The following is a 21,942-nucleotide window of genomic DNA, read 5'->3' as shown; positions in this document are numbered from 1 at the left end:
AAGATCGCTATGGCCGCATTTTGGAAGACGATTTAAAAAGTGGCAAGACTGGAGACAGGGAGAGCATTTAGGGTTTGCTGCTGCAATGATCCAGATCAGAAATTATGATCTTTTTAATTATTATTCAGTGGTGACGACTAAGAGAAATGAAAATTCTGTACCTCTCCCCCAACTGCCTGCCAAAGATTAAACCATCTAATCTGGGCAGTTTATGCTAAATGTGGCTGCCTGTACGGATTAAATTGAGCAATTAGCTGATTAATCCTCTCCTCCACAGAGAGGCTGAGAAAGCAGAAGAAACAGCAGCAGTTCACCAGTTTCATAAAGGCAAATTAGTTCCTCTAACCCCTGGCACTCCAGAAAAAGCACCAGTTCCTCAAAATGAAGATATATGTTAGACATTTCTGTGACACGCCACTGCCTGGCCAAATGTTGAGAAATTCTGGGTACCCCTAAGGCGTGGCTTCCCTGCTCAAGAATGTCATGACCACTCCAAGGACTTTTCTCAAGGATGAGAACATTTCTGCTGGCAATGTATTATCAGGAATATCTAGTCCAGCTTGAGCCAGAACTTTTTTGTCGTTTGCACTTGCCTTAAAAATATTCATCAGCCATCATTTTCTTGGTTCACAGGAAAGCAGAGACCTGTGAAAAATTCGACAATCTTGGAGGAGGTCACTTTCATGATTGGCTTGGGATGGAATAACCCACTAGGGCATCTAAGAGCTCCAGAAGATTGCTAGAATCCTTTGAAATTCAGTTCCCTTGAGATTAGAAGGTGGGAATGGAGGTAGGGAAAGAAGTTTCTATTTCATTGTATTAACTACAATCTACACACACAACTACTCCAATTCACTTAAAATTTTAATTTCTTAAAATAGGTTTACATGAACATATTAAAAAATTAGACAGTACAACAGATTACAGTAAAAAAAAAAATTCCCTTTCACCATGTCTGTCTTTTATGCCATTCCCAATTTCCATGCCAGAGTAATCATTGTTTTCCATTTCTTCTATATCCTCCCAGTGATAGTCTATGCATTTGTAAGTATATATACATTTATATTTACACATATAGTAGCATAATGTTCAAACCATTACGCATCTTACTTTTTTTTAACTTAATAATATATGCCGGAGATCTTTCTGTATCAGTACAGATAGAATCTTCTTATTTATTTAGCAGCCACATAGGATTCCAGTATATGGTTGTGCCATGATTTATTTAACCAGTCTCCTACTGATAGACATGATTGTGTCCAAAATTTTGCTACTACAAATAATTCTGCAGTGACCATCTGTGTGTGTATTTGTGCATACGTGTGCATTTGTCAAGTGCATAAATTTATAGAAGTAGAATTACTGCATGGAAGAGTATATGCGTTTAAAATTTTGAAAGATACTGCCAAATCGCCCTTAGCTTTGCTGTTGATGCCCCACTGTATCCCTTCGTCGGTTGCTCATGGCTTCCGCCCATAAGCACCTGCTCCTCTCTGCCTAAGGCATTTCCCTGGCTGTAAGCATGTGCTTTGTTCACCCACAGGGTAGGCCAGAAATGCTGGGGAGCGAACATACTCAAGAGCAGTCCTCAGCCAATGACAAATAGGAGTCAATGTATAAATGCCCCACTTTCTTCCTTTGGCAGAAGACAACTCTACAGTCTGCCAGAGGTTCCCAGTGGAACTGAGCCTCAGCCCTCCACATGGTAACCCTTTCATTAATGTACCCTTTTATTGACTTCCTTCCATTTCCTTTCTCACTTCCCCACTTCCTTACCAGTACTACACAGGATCACCTCCCAAATACGCTGCTTGCCTTCAATCTTTGTCTCAGGGTTGACTTCTGAGGAAACTCAATTAAAAGGTACCTTCCCCAAAAGGTGTAATAATTTGCACTTCCACCAGCAATGTCTGTTCCTCATCCCCACCTCAATTCTATCCCCACCACAGCTCACCATCAGTTTTATTGTCTTGTCATTCATTTATTCATTTGTTCATTCATTCAAGAGAGATTTGTGAGCATTTTCTGTGTGTCAGGCAGCTTGCTGGCCCCTGTATACTACACAGAGCACTGGAGATCAGACACACTGTCTCTATTTCTTGTGCTCCTCCTTTAAGTTGACACCTAAACTTCTTTTAAGAAAATTAAGTCCAATATTATTCCACAGTTGGAGCAAAAGCATTTAAAATGCATAATCTTGACTAAAGCAACACACAAGTAAGAGATTCCAACAATCTGTAATGAGCAGCAACAAGACTGGTTATCCCATCCTTGCCCAAGCTTGCTAAGTGATGGGGCTGAAGAGAATAGGAGATGTCAGACCCTTTAAGTAGGTCAAGGGGACCTGAGACAGAAGATCTTCTTCAGAGATTCACGTGTTGATCTAGACTAGGGTCTGATCCAGGACAAAAAGAAACTGTGTACGGAGCAACTTTGTCATAAAGCTGCAAATGTTCTGCTTTCATGATTTATGGACATGTTTTTGTTTTTCAGACTGCCTGTTTTCATAGTAAAGAGCTTTATTCCCGGAGCATTAATTAATGGAGATATTATTGTTCTTAAGAGAACAAGAAGGAAAGTGACCCCTATCCTGGATAAACGCCACAGTCTGCCTTCTCAGCTCCTAAGCCAGGCCTGCCAAGCTTTGACGGGAAGTAGTCCCTCCATTCTATAATCACCAACTCCAACCATAGCTGGGCCCCTGATGCTCTGAATAAAACTTGTACTTGCCCGTAGTTGACTTTCTCCCATTCATTTCAGCAGCTATTTCAAACTTTCTCCTTCCTCTTTAAACCCCCTGCTCTTCTACTTTTTCCCTTGCTCTAACCACGTGAACCTGTTTTCTATTTTAATAAAAGAACTGGGCAATCCAATCACGGGCTCCTCCATCCACAAACCTCTCCACATCTGCCTCCATCCCCTACTCTCCATTACTGGCCTTTCTACCTGAGGACCTCACCTACTTCCTCTGGTCCCCTCTACCTCATTACTCTACAGCTCACCTCACATACCCCCTGTATCTTCAGCATCTCAAGTCTTCATGAAAGCCCTTTGTCTTCAGCAAATACGCATGCCCAAATTTCTCCCATCTTTAAAAAAAAATGCTTTCCTGTCACTCCCTCTAGCTGGCTCCCTCTCTCATTTCTTTGATAATTTAATGCCTTGAAAGAGTTGTCTATCCACACTGACTTCACTTCTCCTCCCAGTCATTCCTAACTCCCTGCATCTTCTTCCACCCAACACAACACGGATACTGTTCTCCCTTTCTACATTTTCAAGCCCAATAAACCCTTTTCAAATCTCACCTTACTCAAAATCTCTATAGTAGTGGTTCTCAAAGGCTGTCCCTATAACAGCAAAAAAAGAATCACCTGGGAATTTGTTAGAGACTTAAATTCGTGGACCCTACCCAAGACTGACTGAATTAGAAATGCTAGGACAGAGCCCAGAAGTTTATATTCTTGCAAGGCCTCTAGATGACACACTCTGAGTCTGAGTTCTATACTGCTAACCTCTCCTCTTCCTTTTTGAAATTCTTTCTTCATTTGGTTTTTGTGAGCTAGATATTGCAGGTTCTTCTTTTGCATTTTGAGCTTTTGAGTCTCCTTCCATTCACCCATAAACATGGTTATTCCTGGTGTTCTATTCTCACACTATCTTCTGTCCATGTGATGTCATCTATTCACAACACTTCGGTTACAACCTTTATTAGTCAGGACTCTTGGTTATAAATGGCAGAAAATGCAGTTCAATTTAAGCAAAGTTAAACAAAAGATAGAATTTATTGGCTCATGTAACATGCTTGTCTTGATCCAGGATCTCAAATAATGTCATCAGGATTTGGTCTCATTCTCTTTGTCTTTCAGCTCTGATTCCATCTGAGCCGGCTTTGTTTCGAGTCCAGGTTCCCCTATGTGGTCCCTTGAAGCTCCAAAAGTACATGCTCACAGTTCCAGGGCCATACTGGTTTATGGGCCCTTCCTAAACCAATCATTGTCACCAAGAAAGTAGAATATGATGACTTTCTTTTATTTTTTGTTCAACTATTATATTTTTATTTTTTATTACAGTAACATTGGTTTATAACATTATATCAATTTCAGGTGTACATCACTATATTCTGATTCTTGTGTAGATTACATCATGTTCACTACCCAAATGATGACTTTCTTAAGCCTGAGTCCCCTCACCCTCCCTGGAGGTAGGAATGAGGTCAATCTTAACGAAACTCACACTCATTTATTTAACATACATTAAGTACCTACTCTGTGCCAAGTACTGCTCTTGGTTCTGAGAATGAAACAGTAAAAAACAAAGTCCCTCGGCTCATGGAGCTTATATTCCAGAGGGAGATATGGGCTATAGACAAATAAACAGACTAATATAAACACAGGAGGATAAAGGGATAGAGAATAATGAGGCTGCTGAGTCGGGGGGACAGGGGTAATTTCCCAGAGAATATCAAGATGTTGTTAACATAAGGATTAATGAATTCTAGGTGGGTAAAAACAATAGATACAATTCCCAGGTATATATCTTTAACAATCATATCCAATTGCCTATTGACTCTGTCACTTAAGGAAATTGAAATGTCCCAAACTGAAATTAGATTCCCTATTTTTAACTTCAATTTTCTTTGAATTGATTTTTCTTTTTAAGTGAATGGGTTTTTTTAAATAATAGGAGTATCTTCTCTCCACCTCCTCATATTAGAAGTAATAAATAACAAAGGTAGTGAAATGGAAGCCAGAGAATAGGAATGGAAAGAAGCTATAAAGACTCTTTTTGAGAAGTCTGAGGTAGGGAGCTTGTTGAAGGATGGTCAGGGTGAAAAGAAATGACCTTCAGAAGAAGTCCTTCATATCCTCCAATGAAGTACTCTGGACAAAATCTTAAAGTTAGAAGTACTTCATTTGTCCATTGTCTCTAGCTTCTATCTGATGGTTCATGATACTAGCAAAGCTGATTATCTAATTGCCCAAGACAAGTTTCACTCACCAAATCACATCAATTCTGCCTCCTAAATGTTTCTGGAAAGTATTCTCTGACCTATATCCCTGTGACCACTTCTCTAGTCCATGGACCATCATCTCTTTTCTGACTCTCTCATCTAAACTCTACCCAGTCTTCTTGCTTGTAGTCTTGTCCCTTCCCCCAATATTCTCCACATTATTTCTGGAAAGGTCTTGGATTTCCAGCTAGTGTTGAAGGTTGACTTGATGTTCGTGGTCAAAAATCTAAAGTGAGGCCACTCAGCCTGATTATGTGTTTTCTTCAGCCACATTCAGCTGCCCAGGTGAAGACATGGAGTTGAGAAAGATTCATAGTTGGGATTTTGCCTGGCAGATACGATGGGAGGAAGGATGGACAAGGTATATATACACAAGGGGTTGGGTTAAAGTGATGAGTCATGGAATCTCAGTTGGGTAAAGAGGGAAGCAAGGGCATGAGGGGATAATAGGCAGGGAAATATGGTAGAATCAAAGGATTGGAGATCCCAATGGGGGCAAAGAATGGTTAGAGAAAGAGTACTAAAAGGAGTGAGCTGAAAAGACAGAAGATGCTGTGCAGGGAGTGGGATACTTGAAGATTTTGGAGGTAATTCTTTTTTTTTTCTTTTCTTTCCTGAGAACATGTTTATCCAGCATATTCTGAAATCAATGAAAATGAATTGAATTTGATTCATGCTTCAGCATTGGGATTTTTGTGTGATAATACATATTTCGTAACCTAAGTAAGGAAAAAAAGCCACAAATGAGAATAAGGACGTGAACCCTGGACTCTTGGATTAAAAAATCTGATGCTCTATCAGTTGAGCTATCTAGGCTATAGGCAACTCAGTTAACAACATCTAGGATGTGAGCATAGGGAGTGATAGCTGAGGTAGAATAGAGGAACAGATGATTGGATGAGAGGTGGTCAAGGAGTTCAAAGGCCAGGTTGTTAGTTGGACTGTCCATATGGATGCTGAAGTCCTCAAAAATGTTGACAAGAACAATGGTGGAAAGAAAGGCAATGATCGAAACAACAAATCTTCAATGAATGAAGGGAAATGAGCAGGAAGACAATGGGTAGCAACAAGATGGGAGAGACGGTGGCACATTCAGATCGCTTGTGCTCCAAAGGACCTGGAAGCAGAGAAGCTTAGGGAAGAAAGAGAAAACATCAGAAAGTAGTTATAGGGAATAAGGAGGACACCTATCCATCATCTTCAGACTTTACATGAAATATGACACGAAAAAAGAAAACAGTCCCAAGAGAAGCCTGGAAAAAATTACTCTCCTTGAGAGGGAGATCGGTTTTGGCTTACAGCAAAAAGGGGAAGCAAAAGAAGATGGAGAAATGGGGGATTTTGCTGATGACATGTTATGAGTTCCAGAGGGCACAGTAGAGGAGTTTGTGGAAGGGATATAGAAGATTAAATCATATTAAGGGATGTGCAGAGCAGTATAGAGAGTTCCCATGATGAGATGTGACCTGGAATGTAAAGAGGGATCAAAAGCAGGATGGGGTTAATCCATGTGATCTTTTACAAGGAAGTTAGTAACCAGCTCTCACTGCGGCCTCTTTTCTGAGACTAGTCTCTGAAGCAGTTTTCAGTGATGAGGTGGGAAGTGTTAGAAAGCAACGTGATCTTGCTAAAAAACAGAAGCTCCGTTAGACTTTTATGGAACCCCAAAGCAATTTCTATTAAGCTCTGTGTAAACTGCAACCTTTCCAGGAACTCTCTATATTTTTAAGGGAGGCTATTTTCCTTAAGTAGATGGAGGAAAGGGATTTTGAGCCTCTGCATCTTGTCTCCTCTGACCCACCTTTCTATACGCTCCTACTGCACCTCAGCTAATAGCCTAGAGAATTACTATGGTAGAACAAAGATTACAGTTGCAACTCTCCCTTCATCAAATCACCAAAAGCAGATAAATGCTAATATTTGATATCATCTTTCTCTAAATTACAGTTGGTAAATATGACAGAAAGATCAACGTGACTATTTGTGGTTTGAATGAAATTTCAGATTCTGAAATTCTCTTGGATAGCTGTTTAGGTTGAATATTTAGATTTGGCTTCCAACGTGGATTAATGACAGCGATGGTAAATTTTATAGTAGGCGATAATTTCTAAGGGCTTTGCACTCATTCACATTAGCTGGCCTACTTCTCAAGGCTTAAATAAATTTGGGAATACTCAAATCAGTTTGAAACAGGTCACCTTGCCTTTGACCTGACTTTTCCACCAAGGAGAGGCCATCAGGAAACTCTGTATGCAGATAACACAAAATAGATTCCAAATTGAAGAACTTTATAGCTTAGTGGTTTACTAAATATATACACACATCCTCATACTAATAACATCTACTCTATTAGCATTCTTTGTGTGCTCAATCTGTGAAGTAGGTATTGATAGCCCAATTTTATAGGTGAGTGGTTTGCCGGAGAATGAGTAACTTGTCAAGGTCATACAACTGTTCGGAGTACTTTTGGGATTTAAATCTATGTCTTGTCTTAACTTGTGTGACACTTATTTGGGGGGAGAGTTATTTACTCTTCCCAACACAATGCTTCTGTCTCCCTAGCTAGACCATCCTGAAGCTTGGCTTATCTACCTGAAAATCTATTTATAAACCGTTTTTTCTCTTAGTGATGCCTCTATTTTCTGAGGCACACAAACCTAGACAACATGCCCAACAAAGGGTCCAAGATGCCATCCCATTTATCATTTGCCTCTTCTACAAAGTGCCACCTGAGTGAACATATGTAGCAAAAATACACATTTTTTTCTCTCTTGTTCTCTTTCCCAGTTAGGATCACTGTACCTCATTATTCTGTACATTATCCATCATCAGATATCTCTTTCTCCATTTCAGTGAGATATCAAATGAACAGGCAGTTGGACCTGAGATGGCTTCTAAGGTCCCTTCCAATTCTAAAATTCCATGAGTCTATCAATACTGTGTTTCTGATTCTTGTCTTGAAACATGGTACATTAAGCACTAGCAGCAGATATATACTTTTATTGCCCCCCTTTATTTCCCAGCCAAAATATGAATAGTAATTACTTTAAACGTTGGGTTTGCATTTCTGTAGTGTCTTCTATGATATCAAGTAATAAGGTTTGATCAGGAAAAGGGAAGACGGTCATGGGTTTCTGTATATGCCATCCCAGTTTCTAAGTACTCAGTACTAAGATGAAAAGATGACGCTGAGTGGCTTGTCTTTGAGGCTGAGGATAGGTGTGTACTTATCAAGTGGTTCATGTTTTTCATCTAGATGTCTACAAATTGACTGTTTTAGAAACTGTCCTGGCAATTCACCAGTTGAGCTTTGTCTACTTTAGTTTCTGGTTTTCCATGATTTTTCTCAAATAGCTGTCCATTTACATCTAACACAATCTTGGTGAGGTTCTATTAGATAAATTAAACTATTCCCTGCCAATAGACTAAAATTATCGTAGTTGTAATTCAGTTATATAAGCAGCAGTATATAATTCACCAGTGATTTGTCTTCTAAATTTTCATTGACTCTAAGAAATCAGAGCTGCATGAAGAAACTGAGGCCTTGGGACGTTAACCTACTTCCTAGGCTATTGGCTATGAACTCACACTACAATACATAAGTCCTTACATTTATCCCAATTTTCTTTTTACTGTACCGACTTTTCTTTTTCTTTTTGATGAGGAAGATTTGCCCTGAGCTAAAATCTGTACCAATCTTCCTCTAGTTTGTATGCGGGTTGCTCCCACAGCATGGCCACCAATGAGTGGTGTAGGCCCATGCCCAGGAACTGAACTCAGGCTGCCGAAGCAGAGTGCACCAAACTTAACCTCTAGTCCAAGGGGCTGGCCCTACGGCACCTACTTTGAAGAGGTGCTTTCTTTTTTTCCTAAAGAAAATACTTTATTTCTATCCAGTTGCAATCAGACCTTTAGAAATCCTTGGCACTGATAAATTGCGATTTCTTCCGCTTCCCATAGCAATAATTTTTTAAATCAAGTGGAAAAAAGTTCAACAAAATAATGTTTGTGGTAAAAGGAAGGAGAGAAATGAGGTGGCAGCTAGATGGGGAAGGAGAATCAAGATGGGAGAAGGGCCAGCATATTTATGTGCTGATGAGAATGATGCAGGAGAGAGAACTGAGAACACAGGAGAGGGGAAAAATTTCTGAAGTGAGGTCCCTGAAGAGGCAAAGAGGATGCAAGTGGCAGTTGGCCTCAACTAGGAGCATAGACTTTTATGGCTACTAATAGGAAACAAAACAATATACATGGTAACAAAAAATGGGTGGGTAAGTGAATACTATGGGAGGAGCTTGCAGAAAGTCTAACTACATCTACTTCTTCGATGAAACAAGAAGTAAAGTCTTCAACTAAGAGTGAAGATGATGGTGGAAGTGGTAGAGAATTTGGGAGAGAAGAGATCTGAAACAGCCTTCTACAAGGGGAGGTGAGTGAACAGACAAGGGAAATGGAGTGTGATTGCCAGGCAAGGTTAAGGGCCCATTCTTCCCTCTCTGCCCACCATAGCAATAAAGACATAACAATAATCACATAATTTAGCAATTGATCACATGTTCAATTTAACACTCCATGGTTATATCATCTTTAATTCTTTTATGCTTAGCATCTCTTAAACAAGATAGCAAGCTCCTCAAGGTCATAGATCATGTCTTGTATTTCTTTATGTCCCTACAGTGCCTTCCAAAGGAGCTGGGTGCATAGCAGAGGTTCCATGAATACTCACTGCATTCAATCAGAACCATAACTGCTACCTCTCTAGAATCCAACGCTGTCCTGGTGGGGCAGAGCTCACAAGCCTGATGCCAACACAAGAAGAGAATGTGGTTCAGGATGGCTGATTTTGAGCTCCTGGGACTTTTTGGCTTGGAGATTTTGGCTTGGGGGTCATGGTCAGGAGGGCACCAACTGAGATGCAAATATCCACACAGGAGAGTCATCTGTTCCGTGTAGACATCAGACTTCAGAGGTTGCTTTGGAAGACTTACTTGTGTTCGTTATAATGTCGCCAGGCAGGCATGACAAAATGTTATCTGGCCCATGGCAAATACAGCAAAACCTTTATCTCTACCTTTTAGACGGGTTAACTGAGATTTATTCTTAGTCCATTTGCTTTCTCATTTTTCGAGAACATTTGGATATTTGTTTCCTACCTCTGTGCTTTCAATTCATAGAAACTACAATTTCGAATAAGAGCATTTGATTCAGCTTGTAGTGCTAAGCTCATTCTGTCAGCTAAGTGGTTTGAGGCAACTTGAGATTTTAGTTTTTATTATTGCTTCTTTAAACCGTGATTACTATAACAGGTATTTTTACATGTTCAATTTTTTATAAGATCTACCTCTAGATTCTTATGTTTCTAATCTTATTTCAACTTTAAATTATCTACCGTCTCTTGAGTCCAGCCTATTTTCTACCTAAATTTAAAAAAAATTACTCTGGGTTCATGTTGTTTAGTGAAAGCCCATAGTTAGTGCCCACAGCAGAGTTTCCCCTTGTGTTTCTAGGAGGCCTCTTTTCAAAGTGGGTCAGTGCCGTAATTAATTAATCCACGTACTGGGTAGAAAAACATAGACAAAATAATATAGGTTGTATTTCTACTTCTTAGCATGTTGCCATTATGCTTAATACCTATTTCATGAATGAATGAATAAATATATGAATGAACATCTACATGCATACATAAATGCATACAAGAGGAGAAGACAAAGGGACATGGAGTTCACAGGGATGAGTCATCACTTCTAGGTGGTGCAGGGGTGGGGGTAAGGCAGAGATGGCAGGCACATTGAAGGAGGACAAGTGGAAAATGTGCTGGAATTTTCAGCCAAAAGGGCTAGGGTTGAGGTGAGGGTGAAGATACTCAAGCAGGACAAAGCATGTCTAGAGTGTAGTAAGTCATCCAATACAGCCAGAGAGACAGAAGGAGTTGTGTAATATGAGGTACGCTTATTTGCAAAGATCAGTTCAGGTGGAATTGCAAAGGGCTTGGGAGTTGCGTTGATTCCATAAGAACTTCGACCAAAAAGCCGGTGTGATTCAATACATTACCCTCCAGCATATGAACATGTGAAACAGACATCTATAGTGAAAAAGTCTAAACAGATTTTAAGAGGACTCATGAGAAGTTGCTTAGAACTAATTCCTTTTGGAGGAGATTTTGAAATGTAAGCAACGCGACAAATAAAAGCTTCTTTTTCTGATCATGCAGGACACTGAACGGTCTGATTTTTCAAAGGTCAGTTACTCGGTGATACAGTTGAGCTGATCTACATCTGCATTCACTTTCCATGCCCCTAGACCTTTCCAGCGAAGGCTGTTGGACAGTAGAAATAAGCATGGCGCTGTGAGGCAGAACTGGGACAGAAAGCTCTCAGATGAAAAAGTCCCATTGTATTGCCTTCACTTGTTCTTTCTTTCCTTTTTCTCTTTCTTTCTTCCCACTGCTTTTCACTTGTTTGTTTTGCTTTGCACACACACACTTACTTAACTGGGACTATGGGATTTAGCATTATAATTCCAAACATATCAGATTTCAAGTGCGTCTCTGTCTCAATTACTAAAATCAGACTTCCTGAGCAAAGAGAAAGCCTCCACTTTGCTCCCAGCGAATGATTGGGCTGTAATGAACATCTGGAATGTATACTCGGCTTCTTTACATGATTACTGATAGACCCAATCCCGTTGCGTTCTTTCAAGACTATAAAAACGTGTTAACATGGTTACATCACACACTTCAGCTGGTTTGTATAAGGCATGATTTTGCCACATGACATTTATGTAAGAAAGTAAATAATAGTCCCATTCAAAGTGATGCTGTAGCTCAGGGCACTCATGTCAGCCTAGCCCTGGCATTTCCTGCCCATTTTCTGGACTTAACCAAATTGCTTGACACTGAGCTGTGTAAACTTACTCTCCAGGCAGCATAGTCTAGTAGTTTGAAGAGAATGAAGTTTTCTATAATTTGAGGTGACCCCCAGCTTCAGTGTGGGTGGTTGGACTGCCCCAACTGATGAGTTGCGTCTTCCAGACATGTGTTTCAGGCTTTCCCTTCACAAAGAAAATCCCTCTTATGTAGGATAACACAGCCCTGGGTTTGGCATGCTAGGGACATGGTTGCCACTGAAATTTTTCAAAAGGGCTCAATGAAGATCCTGTGGAATTGTTATTTATAAACCGCAAAAGTGTAAATTTATCACCACTGGTGCTAAACGCTGATAATCGCAATTGTCTGGTTATTCCTGGCTACACTTAATGTCTGTTCCTGGTTCTTCTCTCCCACTGAAAAGATTCCCTTCATTCCCCACGAGCATTGGGTTTTACGTTTTGTCTGTTTTGTGTTTGGGTCCTAAGAGTTGATCAGGTTTGGGTCACAAGAGTCCCTTGCCCCACTGAGGCTGTCCATGGGAGCAACACTTGGCAAATTGTCTGTGGTTTGAAAACATTTGCTTTATCTGCAAAATCCACAAAAGTGAGTGGGTCGGAAAAGTCCAGATGTTGGAAGATTTGACCTAGATAACCTCTTGGGAAAAACAGAGCCTTCACTTAGCAGCCCCATCTTCTCTCCAAACTTTGCAAATGCTACAATTGCCTCTGGATGTCTCCTGATTTCCAAAGGCACAGAGTAAACTCAACAATGTTGGCAACTTGCAGAGAAGCCAGCCATCCAGGATGTGGGACTGCCACCTTGATGGGAACCCAAGCTGGGAAGGAGCCTGCCATTGATCGGTGGTACTCTAGCCCTGGTAAGATCCAGATCTGAAGTTACCATCTTCCTTGGAAAGAATCAAAGATGTAAATCTAGAGAACAGTTGATTAAAGGGAAGTAGTTCAGTTAGTATTCATTAGCCAGGGAAAGAAGGGGGATAAAAAAGATCATAAAGAATAGCTGGGAGCAAAAGGCCAAAGTACCAATCAGTGAGTATACAACCTGGACAAACCATTCTGCCTTGAAATGCAGGAAAGTTAGCAAGACTTTAGGAAATGTCCCTAAGCCATCACAAACTCAATTTGGGACTTGCCAGACAGGAAAAGCAACAGCTTTCTGGGAACCCCCAAGCTGCACAGATTCTAAGGCAGATTGAGAGGGATTTGCTATGTTATCTATCCCATGACAACTTGTGGATGCTTCCCGAACTCTAGGAAGTATAGACACCAGAGATTGAGTTTGCCTTAGCTTCTAGGACTCTAAGAAGTAGAGCATAAACTGTCATTAAGTGGGTAATGTTAAGGCCTTTATGTTTCATCAGAACAAAGTTAATCTAAATCAGAGTGGGATTTGGTAGATGGATGTTCGGCAGTGTGAGTTGCTTTATTGCAGTTCCCACATCTAAAGTTCAAGTAAGACTATGCCCCAGAAAACCTATCCTCTGTTCCCGCAGCTGATAGAGTACAGGTATAAGTGGTTTCCCATCGGGGCAGCCTTTGCCTGTTCTTCCGGCTTGGACTCTTGTACCTCTTGCTTCTAGAGAATAATTGTCTATCTCTGCTTGCTTGAATTAATTCTATTTCTGGTTGTTTGTTTTGTTTTATTAGAGGTGACAGAATGCAGTGCAAAATCTGTAGGGACTTGTTTTCTCCTCTCTGTATTCTGAGGCAGTAGCTCAGACTGGAAGTGGTGCAAATGAAGACCAGTAAACATAATCTTTCATTGTTAGTTTCTCCTAAAATGCTCCAAATATGGCTGTAACCAGACTCCATCCTAAGTGTTCACCTCTGAACTTTTCAGCCTGGCTATTTTGAAAATGGCTAATACAATTATTCTAAACTTGTGTTCAGCACTATCCCTTTATTGAACACCAATGGAAGGGCAACATTGTACTGTGGTGAATGTGGGGGTTATACAACAAAATATTGAAAGAGATCATCCCTCAAATAAAGATGTGTAAGCCATGTATTACACCAATTGTGTATCATACCAACCTGAATTTGAATCCTAGCTCTGTAATTTACCAGCCATGGGAGATGAGGCAAATCATTTAACTTCTCCTAACTCATTTTTCTCTTCATTCATCCAAGAAATATTTTTGAGAAGCTGGTATGTCCAAGAACTGCATCAGGCACTTTGAAATGAAAGTAGTAGTGGAGTATCTATTTCATTGAGGTGTATGAGAATTAAGTGGGATAATTAAAATAATATGAAATAAGGAATTGAAAATAAAAGATACTCAATAATGCTAGTGGTTGTTATCATTATTCAACAAATATTTATTGAGAGTCTATTAAAAACAAAGCACTGTGCTGGGGCTAGGGATGTGCTGGTGAACAATAACAGGTTATGAAGAAGTCATGATGGGCCATAGCAAGGGAGGAGGCCACTGAGGAAGGGACTGTTTTGAATGGCAGGAGAGAGACTTAGATGTGAACAAGGGACTCTCAGTAGGTGTGAAACACATGAACATGGCATTTGAGGAAGATGCTCCTAGTAATCAGAATTAGTTACACTGCCATGAGGGAAGACTGGTGAGAAGCTCGTGCAATAATCCAGGAACTCATCGATCCAATCTAGAACAACGCTGGGCCAATTGAGAGCAAGAGGCTGAACTTTAAAGGAAAGTGGAAGAATGAGGGTGAGGTTTGGTGAGTGAACACATACAGAGGTCATAGAAACAAGCCAAGACCAAGACAAGAATCACAGAGAATCAAAAGCTCTCAAGAATAAAGAAGTAAAACTGAGTCACTAAATACACAGACACACAGGCATATGCTACATATTCAGTCAATACTAAGGACAGATAGCGCCTATCAATGATGTTTTTAATAACTGCTTTGTGAGACTATTCCTGACTATAAAAGCAATATATGCTGAATATAAAAAATAATAATAATGGAAAATGCAGAAAAGTATTAAGAAGAAAGTTAAAAACACTTGTCATGCTGCTATTCAAAGGGTCATGGCCCCCATAAGGCAGGCATAGAGTCAGTTTCTGGGGACAGAATCATGTGGGAAAACTCCCTCTCTATTTTGCCAAAGAGCAGGACATCATTTCACCCCAACATCATCATAGGCCTACAACTTCTCTCCATTGGTCTAAACAGCAATTTTTTAAATAAGAGAATGAACACACTTCTTATTATCTAGAGAAACTAAACACATATGTTTATGTGTGTTTGGCTGTATGTGTTTGAGTGCTATGAGCATGTGTGTGTGTGTGTGTGTGTTATATGCACACCCGTTCTCCTTAGTGATGGGCAAAACAAAACACTTTATTTTGCTGTCATCAATGAGCAGCATCTTTGTAAAATATCAATGACATAGCCAAGGCAAGTGCCTTGTGACTTCCTTTTGGCAATGATCAGGGAACAGTAAGTGTAGAAGCCAAAGGTTTAAAAAAGATGTATGGGAGAAAAACTTAGAATTGGGAAATGCAATCCACTAACTTGAGATTTCTTTTCTCCAACTGGGAGAAGACTGTCATTATTGTTCAGTTTTAGTGAGGGAGGACCAATGATTGTACCTTTTGAGAACCACCAGTGTGGTGGTTAATTATACTTGACTAAGCCACGATTCCCAGATAGTTGGTCAAACATTATTCTAGATGTTTCTATGAAGGTATTTTTTAGGTGAGGTTAACATTTAAATCAATAGACTTTGAGTAGAGCAGATCATCTTCCATAAGGTGAGTGGGCCTCATCTAGTCAGTCAAAGGTCTTAACAGAAAAAGAGTGTCCTCCTTGGAAGAAGAGGGAATTCTCCCAGCAGGTGACCTTTGGAGTCAAACTGCAGCTCTTCCCTGAGTCTCCAGTCTGCAGCCTACCCTAAAGATTTTGGCCTTGCTAAACCTCTACAATTGCACGAGCCAATTCCTTAAAACAAATCTCTAGGTAGGTAGGTAGGTATAGACAGATAGATAGATGGATGGATGGATGGATGGATGGATGGTTGGATAGATAGATAGATAGATAGATAGATAGATGACTAGATCCTGTTGGCTCTGTTTTCTGGAGAACCCCAACTAACAAAACTGGCTTTAAATATTTATTTTGAGCTCTGAAAGAAATTGAAGACTCACCAAGATGTTGTGACAAAGAGCAGTGTGTTGTAGGTACATCTGAGTGTCTGCAAAATGTCCATGGAACATCTTCACTCCATGCTCAAGGGTCTGTGCTGGACAAAGGATGAGGTACAGTCTCCAAGGGTATGTGCTTACCAGAGGGATCATTACCATAGATTCTGTGTCTCCTCTTCCATTGGTTACTCAAACGTCTGTGTATGCAGAGAACCCTAACAGGAAGCAGTCTGAAATGTTCCCCTGCAGCCATCTTTAAGTAGAAGATTGAGGCTGGAGGCTGTGTGCCCCGCTCTCAAAGAGCACATTAATTGACCCACGTGAAGAGTGGCATGCTCTGATGAACCAGTTTTTCTAGGAAGTTCAGGGCTCACCAGAAACAAGACCTTTTTGCCTCAACTCTTATTGTGGAAAATCTTTATCAAGTGTAATCAATTCGTTTTTCCATTAAAATCTACTTATCAGAATATAAACCCTACGATTAAATCTTTCAAAATGGAGTCTCTGGCAAGAGCATTGGGTGATCAATCTACACCTCAGTTCTTCTTACCCAGGCCTGCTCAGATTGACCTAGGTTATAATGTAACCCAGGACCGTTGTTCCATATTTACCTTGAGGCACTAGGCCATTCCCAGAGTTAATCACAGATTCAGTTACATACAAATCTTTGTAAACAGAGGGATCAGGAGGGATTTAAGACTGCTTTCCAGTCTTTCAGCTATATGAAGGCTACTGATGGGGAGAAGAGAAGAAAGGGCCTCTACGGTGCTGCAGTCTGAGAGTATGGTTACAGCCTCATCATCCACATCACCCCAACCCTGGGAACCACCTCATTCTTACATAACCTTGTCGATGCTGTTCCCTCTGCCTGGAATAGCCTTCACTGTTTTTTTTCCATTGTGGAGATGAACTCATGCCTCAAGACTTAACTCAAATATTATTCACTCCACCAGCCTTTTCCAACATCTCCAAACTCTATGAAAAGCTGGAACAAAAAATGAGTGTGAGCCTAAAGTGCCTCTAAATTATCAAGAAACAAAATTAATACAATTATATGATGGCATTTTTTATATGCAGTGTCTTTGCTCCCTGCTTTTTCATGATGGTGATGTCCTTTTATTCCCTAACACATGACATGTTATACTGCAGTAATTCCCAAACACCAGGCATTCAAACATCAATCATATATTTTCTGTCATAACCGTTGACCACTTGTAATATTTTTTATTTACTTTAAAAATATTTTGCCTTAAATTGATTTTTTAAGACTTGGATACATATATTTTAAAACTAGGCTTTAAAATATCTATTTCAAAAACAGCATCCCTTGCCCTAAGTAGAAGCTATTCCTAAAAATAAATACCATACAAACACAACAGTATTATTAAATTCTGGACAAAACCACTGCCTGCAAAGACTTTGGGCTTGAGATCCATTTCCTTTTTGTTGAAAAGGAAGATTAGCAAAGATTAGAGAGGTGTTGAAGACAGACTAGCACCCACCAGAGACTTCCTCCTCACTAAATTCAGGATGGAAGGAGAACTGAAAATTGAACCATGTGCACACTTACGTGATTCTTAAATGTCCTGTCTTTGACCATCAGTGTTATGGGCCACATTTTGAACAATGATGCAATAGAAAGAGTGCAGAACAGACAGAGAACGTGGATTTGAGTTTCATTTGCCAGCACCTAAATTTGTTTCTTAAGTGACTTTTCTATCCACCTGCCCTCCTCATTTTTCTTATTTATAAAATGAGGAAGTTGGTCATTTCATTCTCAAAGTTTATCTTTTTTATATTTCGTATTTTTTCAATTATTTTGGTGACGTCATAGTGGCTTAAAACATTGTGTAATTTCAGGTGTACATTGTTATTTATCAGTTTCTGTATAGACTGCATCAGGCTCACCACCAATAGTCTAATTTTTATCCATCACCATACATGTGTGCCCCTTTACCCCTTTTGCCCACTCCCAACCCCCTTCCCCCCGGTAACCACTAATCTGTTCTCTTTGTCCATGTGTTTGTTTACCTTCCATATATGAGTGAAATCATATGGGGTTTTCTCTCTCTGTCTGGCTTATTTCACTTAACATCATACCCTCAAGGTCCATCCATGTTGTTGCAAATGGGACAGTTTTGTCTTTGTTATGGCTGAGTAGTATTCCCTTGTGTGTGTGTGTGTGTGTGTATATATATACACCACATCTTCTTTATCCGTTCATCAGTCAATGGGTACTTGGGTTGCTTCCATGTCTTAGCTATTGTGAATAATGCTGCAATGAACATAGGGGTGCATAAACCTCTTCGAATTGTTGACTTCAAGTTCTTTATGCAAATACCCAGTAGTGAGATAGCTGGGTTGTATAGTATTTCTATTTTAAATTTTTTGAGAAATCTCCATACTGTTTTCCATAGTGGCTGTACCACTTTGCATTCCCACCAGCAGTGTATGAGGGTTCCCTTTTCTCCACATCCTCTCCAACAGTTGTTATTTCTTGCCTTTCTGATAATAGTCATTCTCACAGGTGTAAGGTGGTATCTTGTTGTAGTTTTGATTTGCATTTCCCTAATAATTAGTCATGTTGAACATCTTTTCATGTGCCTATTGGCTATCTGTATATCTTCTATGGAAAAATATCTGTTCATATCCTCTGCTCATTTTTTATTGGGTTGTTTGGTTTTTTGTTGTTGAGTTGTATGAGTTCTTTATATGTTTTGGAGATTAATTCCTTGTCACATATATGGTTTGCAAACACTTTCTCCCATTTGGTGGATTGTCTTTTCATTTTGTTCATGGTTTCCTTTGTCTTGCAGAAGTTTTTTAGTCTAAAGTCCCACTTGTTTATTTTTCTTTTGTTTCCTTTGCCTGAGTAGACATGGTATTCAAAAAGATCTTTCTAAGACCAATATCAAAGAGTGTACTGCCTATATTTTCTTCTAGGAGTTTTATGGTTTGGGGTCTTAGATTCAAATCTTTAATCCATTTTGAGTTAATTTTTGTGTATGGTGCAAGATAATGGTCTACTTTCATTCTCAAAGTTTATTACCTTTTTTTATGTGAAATATTTTACCATTATCATTATTTATTTTCCAGACTTTCATTCACTCAACAAAATGTTTTGAGCCCACACCAGGAGTTAGTATTGCGAATACAGCCACAAAGACATCCATGCCCTCACGACGTTTATGATCTTTCTTTCTCCTCTTACCACTCTTCCCCTTTTTAAAACTAGTGAATCAAATACCTGGCTTGCGTATTTCAAAAGGATTCATAGAACTAAAGATAAGTGCAGCTTAAAGTATATTTGAATTCAGTTTTTCAAAACGCCTTGCTCCTTCCGACGCCTCACACACATCAACGGTTGAGATTGCGGTGGCAGTTTCCCCGCAGCCCACTAGAGGGCGCGCACATTTTTCGCTTCCACAAGAAAGAGCGCCTGTGGTACTCCCCTGAAGTTTGGAATTCGTGTCTCCTTTCCCCACTTTCTATTCAACTTGGGGCAATTGTGGTGAGCCCTCAGCTTCTGTAACTTCCCCAAGCTCTCCTCGCCCCATGCAGTGACTCCTCGTCTGCCATTACGATGAATTCTTTTGCTCCCAAAACCACAACAGTTTTGCTTCTGACTGTTCTCAGTATTTGCCCTTTTGACATTTTAGAAGAAATAAGATCCAAGTTTGATGTCGAAAAGAAAGCATTGATTTCTTTAGTGAGAGGATTTTTTCTCCCTGTTATTGTTTTCCTTAGCTGTGGGGAAAATGCTCCTCTAAGGATTTAGAGCAACTGCTCTGAGCTAAAGAAGATATTTCTGAGGAATAACAGAGCTCCTTCTGAGCAGATCTTTTGGAGCTGACGTTAGTCCCCTTGTTCAGCAGCATGTTGTATTTTTGAGGTTCGGCCTTTTCCTGAGTTTCACATTTCAAATTGACAAGCTGTTGATCTCAAACATCAGAGAATAGACTCCCAGACCTTCCCTCCCTACACACCATGATCCAAGAGACATGTCCAACAGTTTCCTCAAGTTCTTGGCCTGGTGGGTGGCCTGAGAACCTTAGATCTCACCCTTTATTTGCTTCCAAAGTCCCCTTACCTCCTAATATCCATTCTGAGCTTTCCTTGGGAGTCAGCAAAACATTAATAAAATAAATTGTAAATATGCCCTACTGCACGTGGATATTAAATAACTTTTTGGATGAGCTCCTCTGCAGTTGACACAGGGAAGACTGGGAACACGGATTGAGCAAGAAGAGTGCAAACTGGGCCTTGCCCACCCCTTCTGTGAATCTCAATCAGCCTGCTCTTGAAGGAGATGAACTTGCTTTTTTTTTTTAAAGAAAGGTGTCAGGAGCCTTCTGAGGCTGCAGCTTTATGCAAATATGCTACTCAAGAAGACGGCTGTAGGGGAGAGTTATTTATATCCCGTAGGCATTACACATGCAAAAGGTGAAACTGTGAATCTCTGAATTTCCAGGAGTGGATGTTCTCATGATGAGCGCGTCCTTGCAGTTAGCTATTTTGGTGGCACACATATCTAACTATCAGATTGTTCCAGGCAGCAGATGACATAGTTATTCAGTAATTTTAGAATGACCTAGTATGTTTCTCTCCAATGGGACTTCATGACTTGGGGATCAGATTTACTGCCTCCTTGAACTCTCTAGTTTAGGTGCATTCATTTCTTTTTCTCCTAAACAGGTACAGCACTCAGTCATTAAAAGGTAATTATGGGGCACATTTATTGCCCTTTGCTTTCGTATTGACTCCTGGAATTAGCAAAGAGAATGGCCATTTCTCTAGGAATTATTGCCCTGCTCTGTTGCTGGCTCACCCTACCTAGAAATATAGACTATTCTCCACATCGAAATATACAATAATCACTTCAGGAAATTGCTTTCCCTATTGGAAACTGAGAGCTCACATCGGAATGTTTCCACAGCACAGCTGATGATAATTACGACTCCCTGAAATTTCAGTTTTCTTTGATTGTGACATAAAAACTGGGACATAAATTAAAACCCAATTATCCTTTAAGGGTAATTGGGGTTATAAAACCAAGAGACTGTGAGTCAGTGTGTCGATATCGCAGGTCACAGTGTCTGATGGAATAGTATGTGCTCTGTCTCCCAAACCAGCCTTTCACATGAAATGGTTGAGGATAAGGTGATTTGTGCACAGTAGGTGCCAAGAGTGGACATCAGACTGGGTTACAACCTTGGAGAAATGCAGGGACCTTCTAGGACATCCTGGAATGATTAAAAATGCTAAAACTGTGGTGGGAAAGTCTCGGCCTTCACCTTCAAAGGTACCCAGCGGTGGAGCGAGGCACTTAGCATCAAGACTCCAGCCAGTATCTGACCCTGCATGCTTGAAAATTACAGTTCTTTCTACCTGGGAGATAGATGGAGCTCTTTGGTTCAATACAATGTATATCGTCAAAGCCCACGAGAGGAGGATGGACTTTGTTTTCCACAAGGGCATGATCCACGAAAGCTGCAGAAAAACAAGATTTTTGGTAAATCAAGTCACAGGAGCATGAAGGGGAGCTTGTTAAAGGAAGCCTTAGATTATTCCTTAAGTACAGGGATTGCGTCCCCAACTGCTGATGCCTACTGGGCCACTTCTTGGTGATGCATATTTGTATGGTCTTCAGGTCAATTGTATCCACTGGAACTTCCCAACCTTGACCCCAAAGCCTCACATGATACATCTCTCGTCCCTCATTCTAGATTTTCAAAAGGATTTCACTTCCTTGTCTTTGTAGAGAATTTGTCACTCCCTCTCAGTGTGCACTGGTCATATTTTTAAAAGAGCACATACTCACCACTTGACAATGACATTTTCCCCTGTCTCTGCCACTCAGCTAAAGGCCCCTATGGGACTTTGATCATGCTGCCTGTAGTGTGGCACATAGTAGGCACTCAT

General features: G+C 40.2%; 1 long non-coding RNA gene across 2 annotated transcripts in view; it reads right to left on the bottom strand.

The window, feature by feature from the left end:
- LOC139080267 (uncharacterized) overlaps positions 1-21,942 on the bottom strand; it is a 189,442-nt gene that overhangs the window by 167,138 nt on the left and 362 nt on the right. The gene's annotated exons all lie outside the window — the stretch shown is intronic.

The sequence above is a fragment of the Equus przewalskii genome, chromosome 29 (genome assembly GCF_037783145.1).
Source record: "Equus przewalskii isolate Varuska chromosome 29, EquPr2, whole genome shotgun sequence".
Lineage (NCBI taxonomy): Eukaryota > Metazoa > Chordata > Mammalia > Perissodactyla > Equidae > Equus > Equus przewalskii.
This window is presented reverse-complemented; position numbering and strand designations above follow the sequence as displayed.